This window comes from Symphalangus syndactylus, chromosome 8, assembly GCF_028878055.3.
Source record: "Symphalangus syndactylus isolate Jambi chromosome 8, NHGRI_mSymSyn1-v2.1_pri, whole genome shotgun sequence".
NCBI lineage: Eukaryota > Metazoa > Chordata > Mammalia > Primates > Hylobatidae > Symphalangus > Symphalangus syndactylus.
Window position 1 is genome coordinate 14,775,467 of NC_072430.2, and position 11,053 is coordinate 14,786,519.

The 11,053-nt window shown below is 50.0% G+C and overlaps 1 non-coding gene across 1 annotated transcript; it reads right to left on the reverse strand.

Annotated features, from left to right (window-relative positions):
• Positions 1-2,932: 2,932 nt before the first annotated feature.
• On the reverse strand, positions 2,933-3,006 carry TRNAI-AAU (transfer RNA isoleucine (anticodon AAU)). Its single transcript has one exon. It is a non-coding gene; the product is annotated as a tRNA-Ile (tRNA).
• Between the last annotated feature and the right edge of the window lie 8,047 nt (positions 3,007-11,053).

The following is an 11,053-nucleotide window of genomic DNA, read 5'->3' on the forward strand; positions in this document are numbered from 1 at the left end:
GCACGCTCAGGGCATGAATGATGGATGGATGAATATGAATAAACGAATGAGTGAACGAATGAATGAACCCACCCTCTCTCTATCCATCAGCTCCACTGCCCCATCTTCCTCAGCCTGATCGCCTCTCCTTCTTACGGTTGAGGCTCTGTGCGCCCTCCGAATCTTGTAGCTGAAGGTGTGTACACACGTCCCAGCTCCTTTCGCCAGGGAGAGCAGGAGGTCCACTGGTCAACAAACCCTTATTAAGCACCTGGTGGGTGAATCGCTGTTTCCGCCCTGGGGGTATACAGTCCAGGTGCCGAGAAGGAGGAAACTGGCATTTGCAGCACAGTATGATGAGCGCTGAAGCCGGTAAAGTAAAGCTGGCGGCCTGGGTGGTGTCAGAGAAGGTCCTGGAAGATCACCATCATCTTCATCAATACTCACATTGCATTCACGATGATCCCTTCCGTGTTATTTTTTAATGGTGAATTTTATATTATGGGTATCTTTTTTTTGTTTTGTTTTGTTTTGTTTTTGAGACAGTCTCGCTGTCGCCCAGGCTGCAGTGCAATGGCGCGATCTCGGCTCACTGCAGGCTCCGCCCCCCGGGGTTCACGCCATTCTCCTGCCTCAGCCTCCCGAGTAGCTGGGACTACAGGCGCCCGCCACCTCGCCCGGCTAATTTTTTGTATTTTTAGTAGAGACGGGGTTTCACCGTGTTAGCCAGGATGGTCTCGATCTCCTGACCTCGTGATCCGCCCGCCTCGGCCGCCCAAAGTGCTGGGATTACAGGCATGAGCCACTGCGCCCGGCCTTTTTTTTTTTTTTTTTTTTTTGAGACGGAGTCTCGCTCTGTCGCCCAGGCTGGAGTGCAGTGGCACGATCTCTGCTCACTGCAAGCTCCGCCTCCTGAGTTCACGCCATTCTCCTGCCTCAGCCTCCCGAGTAGCTGGGACTACAGGCGCCCGCCACCTCGCCCGGCTAATTTTTTGTATTTTTAGTAGAGACGGGGTTTCACCGTGTTAGCCAGGATGGTCTCGATCTCCTGACCTCGTGATCCGCCCGCCTCGGCCGCCCAAAGTGCTGGGATTACAGGCATGAGCCACTGCGCCCGGCCTTTTTTTTTTTTTTTTTTTTGAGACGGAGTCTCGCTCTGTCGCCCAGGCTGGAGTGCAGTGGCGCGATCTCTGCTCACTGCAAGCTCCGCCTCCCGAGTTCACGCCATTCTCCTGCCTCAGCCTCCCGAGTAGCTGGGACTACAGGCGCCCGCCACCACGCCCGGATAATTTTTTGTATTTTTAGTAGAGACAGGGTTTCACCGTGTTAGCCAGGATGGTCTTGATCTCCTGACCTCGTGATCTGCCCGCCTCGGCCTCCCAAAGTGCTGGGATTACAAGCGTGAGCTACCACGCCCGGCCTATTATGGGTATCTTACCACAATTTTTTTTTTTTTTTTTTGAGACAAGATCTCACTCTGTCACCCAGGCTGGAGTGCAGTGGCATGATCTTGGCTCACTGCAACCTCCACCGCCTGGGTTCATGCGGTTCTCCTGTCTCAGCCTCTTGAGTAGCTGGGATTACAGGCGTCCGCCACCATGCCTGGCTAATTTTTGTGTTTTTAGTAGAGACGGGGTTTCATCATGTTCGTCAGGCTGGTCTTGAAATCCTGACCTCAGGTGACCCGCCCGCCTCAGCCTCCCCAAGTGCTGGGATTACAGGTGTGAGCCACCACACCCGACCAGATTTCAGGAATTCACATGCCTTCTGCTCAAAATAATTTTCATGCCACCGTGGCATATTCTAAACCCCTTCAAGCTCAGGAAACTTGAGGACAGCAACCTCCACCGATTCCTCCATGCTGTGTCCCTGCATCTAACAACGTGCCTGGCACGACTATTAAAAGATGTGACATCCATCGTGTGTACAGGTGTCTATTTTCAGTGTCAGCTGCCCCAGGCTCTCCTAACTTTGCTTATAATAGCAGCAGCGCCATCGGCTGGCATTTATTGAAAACTGTTACTACACCCTGGGCACATACCACGGTCTGTAGATTTTGAGCTGCTTCTTATTTAGGTCAGAACTAGTAGCTGTTTCCACTGTAGAATTTTCAAAAACAGGTGGAGCCCTTGCCAGATCCTGACATAAAATGGCATCGACCCTATACAACCGGCTTTTGTTCAACTGAGCACACTGACCACCCTAGAAACTCGAACCGAGTGAGAAATTCATCCACTTGCTCTGGCTGCAAAATGTAGAACCAACAGGAAGAAATGTGAAGCCTAAGATGTCTCTGAAAAGAAAAGAGGAGGGAAAAAAAGCAAGAGAAAGTTTCCAGAGGCTTCCACAACTCGAACGCCTCACTAAAAACATGGCAGTCATCTAGTGGCTGGTCACTGTCTCCAGCAGGTTGGGCTTTGTGTCTCACCGTTTTGCTCCCAGCCTAGAACTGTGCTGGGCATGTAGTAGCTCTCCATATGCATCTGTGGAATGCATTCATTCCAGACCTGGATTTTCAACTCCAAGACTTCCCCGCAAGGGGGCCCAGGGAACACTAGGCGGTGATATCTGGGAGCACCTGTCTTCACTGGGCGGTTCCTCCAGGCCAGACGCAGCCTCAGGAAACGTGGGGGGTGGAGGCGGGGGATGTGCATCGGTTTGGATGTCCAGAGTGTCCTTTAAAACGACAAATGTAAAAGGCCTAACCAATGGCATTCTAAAACAGACCCTTCAGGTGGTGGCGCGGGGACTCGGGGTGAGGAGCCACCGCCCCAGCGCGCGCTGAGTTCCTCCCGCTCTCCCCAGCAGGTAGCCTTGGACAACCTCGGGGCCCAGTCCAAAAGATTCCGCAATTCTCTCCTGCCTGCATGCCTGTTACAGTATCAGAAAGGAACATTTTTAAAAATAGTTGCAAAAGGAGTTCATGGGGGGAACAGAAAAACACGACCTAGGTTGGCCCGTACGGGGATCGAACCCGCGACCTTGGCGTTATTAGCACCACGCTCTAACCAACTGAGCTAACCGGCCTCCTGACGCTGGCTCGCCACGGGAGTGCCTAAGAGGGCTCCAAGCCCGCGCCCGCCCCCTAGCGACTCCCTGCCGAGCCCGCGCCGCTGGCTGCATTCGGCTTCGCCACAGCCGCGACTTTCGACCTCTTCACAGTCATCCCCACTGGCCCGATGCAGAAACTAAGACCTAGGGGACTTCAAGGAGAAGGGAGGCGGCTCCCTACAGCGAAGGCGGCTTTTTTTCACAGGGAAAATGCAAATTGCACATGTGAGGCTTAGCTCCGCAGTGAGAAGGTTTTCAAACATGCCAACTCAATGTTGTTTTTATCTCCGAGAATCCTGCAGAGTGGAAACTTCGTGTAACAGAGGCCTTTAGCATGGTTAAATCAAGCTTGGAAAATACAGAAAACCGGACAAAAGAACCACCGAATTCCCTGTCGCCCAATAAACAAGGGCCGCTGGGGTCTTGGCTTCCTTCCTGCCGTTTTTTTTCCTACAGTACACGTGTATTCACACACACACACACACACACACACACACACACACACACACACACACGGAATCCAAAGCCTTGTATGAAGCAGTCATTTTTTCTTTTTTTTGAGACGGAATCTCCCTCTGTCGCCCAGGCTGGAGTGCAGTGGCGCGATTTCGGCTGAATGAAGCAGTCTGTTTTTTATCTTTCTTTTTGCATTTAATATTCTAGAATAAGCATATCCCTAAACAATTGCAAATGTCATTTTAAATGATTCCTCAGTGTTTCATTGAGTGGCTTTCTCCCTGTTTTTTTTTTTTTTTAGTGTCGGAAAAAATGTTTTCATTTTGCTCTCTCTCTTGTTAACTGAGCACATAAATAAATCACATGGTACAGGTAGAAGGGTTGAAACAGCCACTGGGTGGGCAACGATGGTACCCACCCCTAAAAGCATAGGATCTGTATGCAAAAAAAGAGAGAGAGAAAGAAAAGGCTGGGAAGACAAACCACCACCGTGTCCACCACCCAGCCTGCATGTCCCAGAGGCCTGCTGTTCTTCTACAGGGCCTGACTATGGTGTGCTGCGTGGCCCTCCCACTCCAGGAGCACCAGAAGGGAGCACCAGCTTTTTTTTTTTTTTTTTTTTTTTTGTGACAGAGTCTTGCTCTGTCGCCCAGGCTGGAGTCCAGTGGTGCAATCTCAGCTCACTGCAATCTCTGCCTCCTGGGTTCAAGCGATTCTCCTGCCTCCGCCTCCCAAGTAGCTGGGACTACAGGCTCGTGCCATGTCCGGTTACTCTGTGTGTGTGTGCGTGTGTGTGTGTGTGTGTGAATTTTTAGTAGAGATGGGGTTTCACCATGTTGGCCAGGCTGGTGTCGAACTCCTGACCTCAAGTGATCCGCCTGCCTTGGCCTCCCAGAGTGCTAGGATTACAGGCGTGAGCCACCGCGTCCGGCCAGCTTTTTAACACTATACATTCTGCTGTGATTACTCCACTAAACTGCTTGGACTGATGTATCGTCGGGGTTCTATGTCACAAGCAGCAGAAACCGAGTCTAGCTGATTCGAACAGATTTTATGTAAAGGATGTTAGGTAGGTCACCCTCCACGAGCAAGGCTAAAGGACCAGGTTTAGAAAAACGGACTGTCAGTGAAGACAGACTCATTCATCCCGGCAGTGCCCTGGCCCCCAATCAGCTGTGAGTCAAAGAAACCTAATCCCTATCCTGATGGAGCTCACCGCATAACAAGGAAGGCGGATATTATAGGAAACGGAGAAGATTAGGTGGTGTGCTGGGAGGTTGGGCAAGCGTCCTGAAGTCTGGAACACTTTACTGTGTCCAAAGGACAAGGATGGATGAGCAGGCCAAAGGGGTAAAGCCCTCTCACAGAGCACTGGTGGGCGTGCAAGCATCCTGTCCATTTTGCTTACAGCTGAATGAATGCCCAGAACCTAGCACGCTCTCTGGCATAGCAATAGGTAAGAGTCACATGGGTTTAAAACAGTCAGATCAAGTCATTTCTCTGTTCACACTCTCTCCTTTTGTCGCAGCCCTAACAGGCCTGCCAAAATTAGCAAATATAGATCAAGATGCCGGGTTAAAATTGAATTGCAAAAGGACAATGAAGCTTTTTTTTAGTGTAAGTATGTCCCACGCCATATTTGGGACATACTTATACTAAAAGAATACCTGTGCTGTATCTGACAACCCTACGCCCCGGGCAACATCCCGTTGAAAGACACCACCGTACCTGCGCCTTTGCCCTCTGCCCTCCTGCACCCCTGCCCGGCTCCCTCCGCGGCAGCCCCTCCGCCTCCTCCCTGACCCTTGCTCCTGTGCTGGGGCTTTTGCGCTTCCGTTCCTCTTCCTGGACCACTCTTCCTGCAGACAATGTCAAAGCTCCTCCTCCTCGTCGTGGTCGCTGCTTAAATGTCACTTACTCAGCGAGGTTTCCCCGATGCCCCCATTTGCAATCGCAACCCGCACCCAGGATCCCTGCGGTTCCCGGTCCGACCCCCTTCCATCGCTTATTGCCGCTGCTAACCGTCGGCCTCCCACCGCTAGAGCGAACTCCAGGGGCAGTGGGCTCTATTTTACCAGCACCTAAACAGTGCTTGGCACACAGCAGGTGGTCAGTCAAGGTCTCCTGAAGGAAGCCGAGTTGACCGACCCTTGTGGGTGCAGCCGTGGCATTCCCGGGACTTCAAGCCACGCCTCCCGAGTGGGCGGAGTGGATGGGGCGCGCCCGGGCGGGGGCGCCGTGACTGACTTCGGTCGCTAGAGGGCACCCGAGACCTGCGCCGTCAGCTCCGAACCCAGGCTTAGGGCGACCCACGTGCAGCTGTAGGGCGGGCGCGGGCGAGCAGTTTTCTTTCCTCCTCTGGACCTCTCCCTCCACTTCCCACCCCGCCTTAGAGCTCTTCTTAGACAAACTCTAATTTTCATTCTTTGAGTGACAAAAACACGAATCTACATACTTTCGGAATTAAGTGGTACAGAATACCATTCGGGCTTGTTTTCTTGTTTTTGTTTTTGTTTTTGAGACGGAGTCTCGCTCTTGTCGCCCAGGCTGGAGCGCAGTGGCGCGATGTCGGCTCACTGCAACCTCTGCCTTGTATTTGTTTTTTGTTTTTTTAATGTGAGGCGGGGAGCCCATGTGCATTTCAAATAATCCATTTTCTTTAAACTCAACTTACGAAATGTTTCATTCTGTTTATAAGTTGGAACCTTTGGTCTGACAGTAACTACCCGCTGTGTTAGTTTCCCAGGTCGGCCACAACAGAGTATTATAAGGTAGGTGGCCACACCACAGAATATATGGCCTCATAGTTCTAGTAGGCAGACGTCCAAGGTCAGGGTGTCGGGAAGGTCTCTTCCTTCGGGGGCTCCCAGGGAGACCGCCCCAGGCGTCTCCCGGCTTCTGGTGGATTTCGGGCCAACTTTGGCCTTCCTTCGCTTGTAGAAGCTTCACACTGATCTCTGCCTGCATCTTCACGTGCTGTTCTCCCTGTGTGTCCCTGTGTCCAAATCGCCCCTTTTGTGTAGACGCCAGTCATAATGGACTAAAGCCACCCTGAAGACCTTTTTTTTTTTCTTTTTAGACGGAATTTCCCTCTTGTTTCCCAGGCTGGAGTGCAATGGCGCGATCTTGGCTCGGCTCACTGCAACCTCCGCCTCCTGGGTGCAAGTGATTCTCCTGCCTCAGCCTCCTGAGTAGCTGGGATTACAGGCATTCGCCACCACGCCCAGCTAATTTTGTCTTTTTAGTAGAAATGGGGTTTCACCATGTTGCCCAGCTTGGTCTTGAAGTCGTGACCTCAAGTGATACACCTGCCTTGGCCTGGAAGCACCTACATTATTGCGAAGTTTTGACAAAGCCTCAAAAGTCTTTTTTCTTTTGTTTTTGAGAAGGAGTTTCGCTCTTGCCACCCAGGCAGGAGTGCAATGGCGTGATCTTGGCTCACTGCAACCTCCGCCTCCTAGGTTCAAGCAATTCTCCTGCCTCAGCCTCCCAAGTAACTGGGATTACAAGCACCCACCACCATGCCCAGCTTATTTTTGTATTTTTAGTAGAGTCGGAGTTTCACCATGTTGGCCAGGCTGATCTTGAACTCCTGACCTCAGGTGATTTGCTCGACTCAGCCTCCCAAAGTGCCGGGATTTGGGGCGTGAGCCACCACGCCCGGCCCAAAGTCTTTGTTAGATGTAAGAAAGAGCAGTAGAAGGCCAGGCGCAGTGGCTCACACCTGTCATCTCAGCACGTTGAGAGGCCTTGGCGAGCAGATCGCTGGAGGCTAAGAGTTTGAGACCAGCCTGGACAACTTGGAGAAACTCCATCTCTCCCAAAAATAAAATAAATTAATAATAATAATAGGCTGGGCGTGATGACTCACACCTGTAATCCCAGCACTTTGGGAGGCAGAGGCGGGCAGATCACCTTTGGTCAGGAGTTCAAGACCAGCCTGGCCAACGTGGTGAAACCGTCTCTACAAAAACACAAAAATTAGCTAGGCGTGATGGCGGGCACCTGTAATCCCAGCTACTTGGGAGGTTGAGGCGGGAGAATCGCTTGAACCCGGGAGGTGGAGGTTGTAGTGAGCCGAGATGGCACCACTATACTCCAGCCTGGGCAACAGAGCAAGACTCCATCTCAAAAAAAAATAGTAATAATAATAATAAGCAGTAGAAGACAGGGAACTGGAAGCCACGAACTAGGACCCAAGCCCAGGGGAGCCACCAGCAAGTGAGGAACCTTGGCAAACAAAGCCCTTTTCCTCTCTGGGTCTCCAAGAACAGGCCACATGGCTTCTATAAACTCAAGCAAGCAAGGCTTCTCTCTCACCAGCCCATTAAATTTTATCAAGTTAAAGGTTGTCCTGGATCCTCAATAGTCACTTAAAATCAGGCTTGCCCCTACCAGAAAGGAATGACAGAGCAGGTGACAAGTGGCAGGTGGCAGTGCTTCTTGATTATCCAACAAGTATGTATGTATGTATGTATGCATGTATGTATTTATTTATTTATTGAGACAGAGTTTCCCTCCTGTTGCCCAGGCTGGAGTGCAATGGCACAATCTCGGCTCACTGCAACCTCCACCTCCCAGGTTCAAGAGATTCTCCTGCCTCAGCCTCCCAAGTAGCTGGGATTACAGGCATGTGCCGCCACGCCCGGTTAAGTTTGTATTTTTAGTAGAGACGAGGTTTTTCCATGTTGGTCAGGCTGGTGTCGCATTCCCGACCTCAGGTGATCCACCCTCCTTGGCCTCCCAAAGTGCTGGGACTACAGGTGTGATCCGCAGCGCCCAGCCTTCTTTTGTTTTCTTTCCTTTTTTTTGAGAAAGGGTCTGGCTCTGTCGCCCAGGCTGAAGTGCAGTGGCACCGTCTCGGTTTCCTGCAGCCTCTGCCTCCCAGTCTCAAATGTTCCTCCCACCTCAGCCTCCTGAGCAGCTGGGACTACAGGCATGCACCATGCCCAGTTAAGTTTTGTAACTTTTTTTTTTTTTTGAGACGAGCCCAGCCCCAGAGCTCCGCTTTTAAAACTGTATGAACACTACCTAATTATAACCACTTGAGCTTTTTGAATCATTCTAAAACTTCCTCAGACAGTTCATCCCATATTCTATCATTAGTTTTTCCCTCTTTGCCAGTGTCAAGGGATTCAGCCATGTGGCTATGTTTAGCAGACAACCTATTTCCTTCTGCTGAGCATCTGAATTAAGGTTCAAACCAGCAAACAAGTCAGAAAAGCTAGGGATGACAGACATTTCAAACGTGTTAACACTGTTAAAGTGGGTGAAACGCAAATCTACCTGAAGATATTAGAAATTAGATTGATTTTGTAAAATAATAAACATGTCTCAGGGAAAACTAAGCTTGAACAAGGATATTAAATAAGGAGGAGCAAAAACATTAGCCACTGAAATTAACATGAAGGATGGTAGTTAACCGAGCACTAGAAATTAGATCCCAGTCTAGTGTGGATGCAAAAATAGGTAAAATTCAGTCTGCAAAGAAGTCTGTGTAGGTTTCTGAGAAAAAGGAACTCAAAGAAATACATTTAGAATTTTTTAAGTGTAAGAAAAGGTTTCCTGGCCAGAAATAGTGGCTCACACCTGTAATCCCAGCACTTTAGGAGGCTGAGGCAAGCGGATGGCTTGAGCTCAGGGGTTCGAGACCAGCCGAGGCAACATGGTGAAACCCCTTATCTACTAAAAATACAAAAAATTAGCTGGGCTTGCTGGCAGGTGCCTGTAGTCCCAGCTACTCAGAAGGCTAAAGTGAGAGAATCACCTGAGCCTGGGAAGTCGAGGCTGCAATAAGCCATGTTTGCACCACTGACCTCCAGCTTGGGCAACAGGAGAGAGCCGTTGTCTCAAAAAATAATAATAATACAAAAAATATAAAAATTGGCCAGGTGCGGTGGCTCACGCCTGTAATCCCAGCACTTTGGGAGGTTGAGGCAGGTGGATCACAAGGTCAGGAGTTCAAGACCAGCCTGGCCAAGATGGTGAAACCCCATCTCTACTAAAAATACAAAAATTAGCCAGGTGTGGTGGCACGGGCCTGTAGTCCCAGCTACTCAGGGGGCTGAGACAGGAGAATTGCTTGAATCTGGGAGGTGGAGGTTGCAGTGAGCCGAGATCAAGCCACCATACTCTAGCCTGCATGACAGAGCGAGACTGTCTCAAAAAAAAAAAAAAAAATTAAATAAAAAATAATAAAATTTAAAAAAAGCGGAGCTCTGAGATGCATGGTGGTTCCATTTCACAAGCGTTTCCTGAGCATATTTTCTTATTCTCCAGCCTCGGCCTCCCAAAGTGCTGGGATTACAGGCGTGAGCCACCACGCCTGGCACTTTTTTTTTTTTTTTTTTTTAAGTAGAGAAGTGGGGTTTCTCTATGTTGCCCACGCTGGCCTTGAATTTCTGGGCTCAAGCGATCCTCTTGCCTCGGCCTTCAAAAGTGCTGAGATTACAAGTGTGAGCCACCACACCTGGCCAATTCAGTCTTAAACCAATTTTCTGAGGCTTTGTTTTGGCAAGGCTACCTTATTCTCCTGAATATTTTCCTCAGTAATATATGCTGAGCTCCTGGCTCTGGGTGAGCTGGGCAGGTGAGAGGCTTGGGGTGAAGACCCTCTCTAGAGGAGTTCACAGCCTGGTGCTTCTTATCTGTCCATTCAGGGCTGGAGTGGCCCAGCTAGGCAGATGCTGAGGCCACCCAGCTGAAGCCTGAGCAGGCGGACCCCTCCGCTGATGTTCGAGCGTGTTTACCACAGGAAGAGAAGCTCTTCAGCAACTGTTCCTTCTTTTCAAAGCAGCATTTCCTATTTCATTCAGAATTAAAGAAAGAATAAGGAATTCTCTAGGCCAGTGGTTCTCAAAATATGGCCACTGGTGCAGCATCACCTGGAATTTTGATAGAGCTGCAAATTATCCCCCATTCCAGACTTACAGATTTAGAAATAATGGGGGTGGAGATCCCTGATCGAATGGAACATCTGGAGTTCATCCCCTCACCCAACCCTAAGATACACGTGGAACAAGGATGCTGAGCCAGAGGGGCAGGTGAGGCCGCAAGTCCAGCTGCCCCTGTTCACATAGGTAAGCACGTAGACTGTGTCTACCCACGGGGGCACCTTGCTGTAAATCATCAGCCCAATCAGGACCAACATGGTCTCTACAATTTCACTTCTGAGAACCACTTGTCCACAATGAAGGTAAACAGAAAATCCATCAGCACCTGGTGAATTGGGAAACAATGGGGCTCTCACTTGCTAAATGCATTCACCTGTTCACCTATTTAATACACTCTGCCCTGCAGTGTAGAGAAAAGACAGATGAGGGGCCCCAGGAACTTAGAACCCACCTGGTTAGAAGAAACTAACAAGCAAGAGACAGGGATAGAAAGATAAATGTGACATAAGGGCAAGCCCCCAAATAAGAAAGAACACAAGAAGAGAAGAAGGGATAGATCAAATCCTAGTGGTCTGGAGAGATTAGATGTGGCTTCTCAAAGCCAACAAAGATAGCACCACCAACAATAATACACCAGCAATAATCACTATTTTTTCAACTTTTTCATTGAGAGA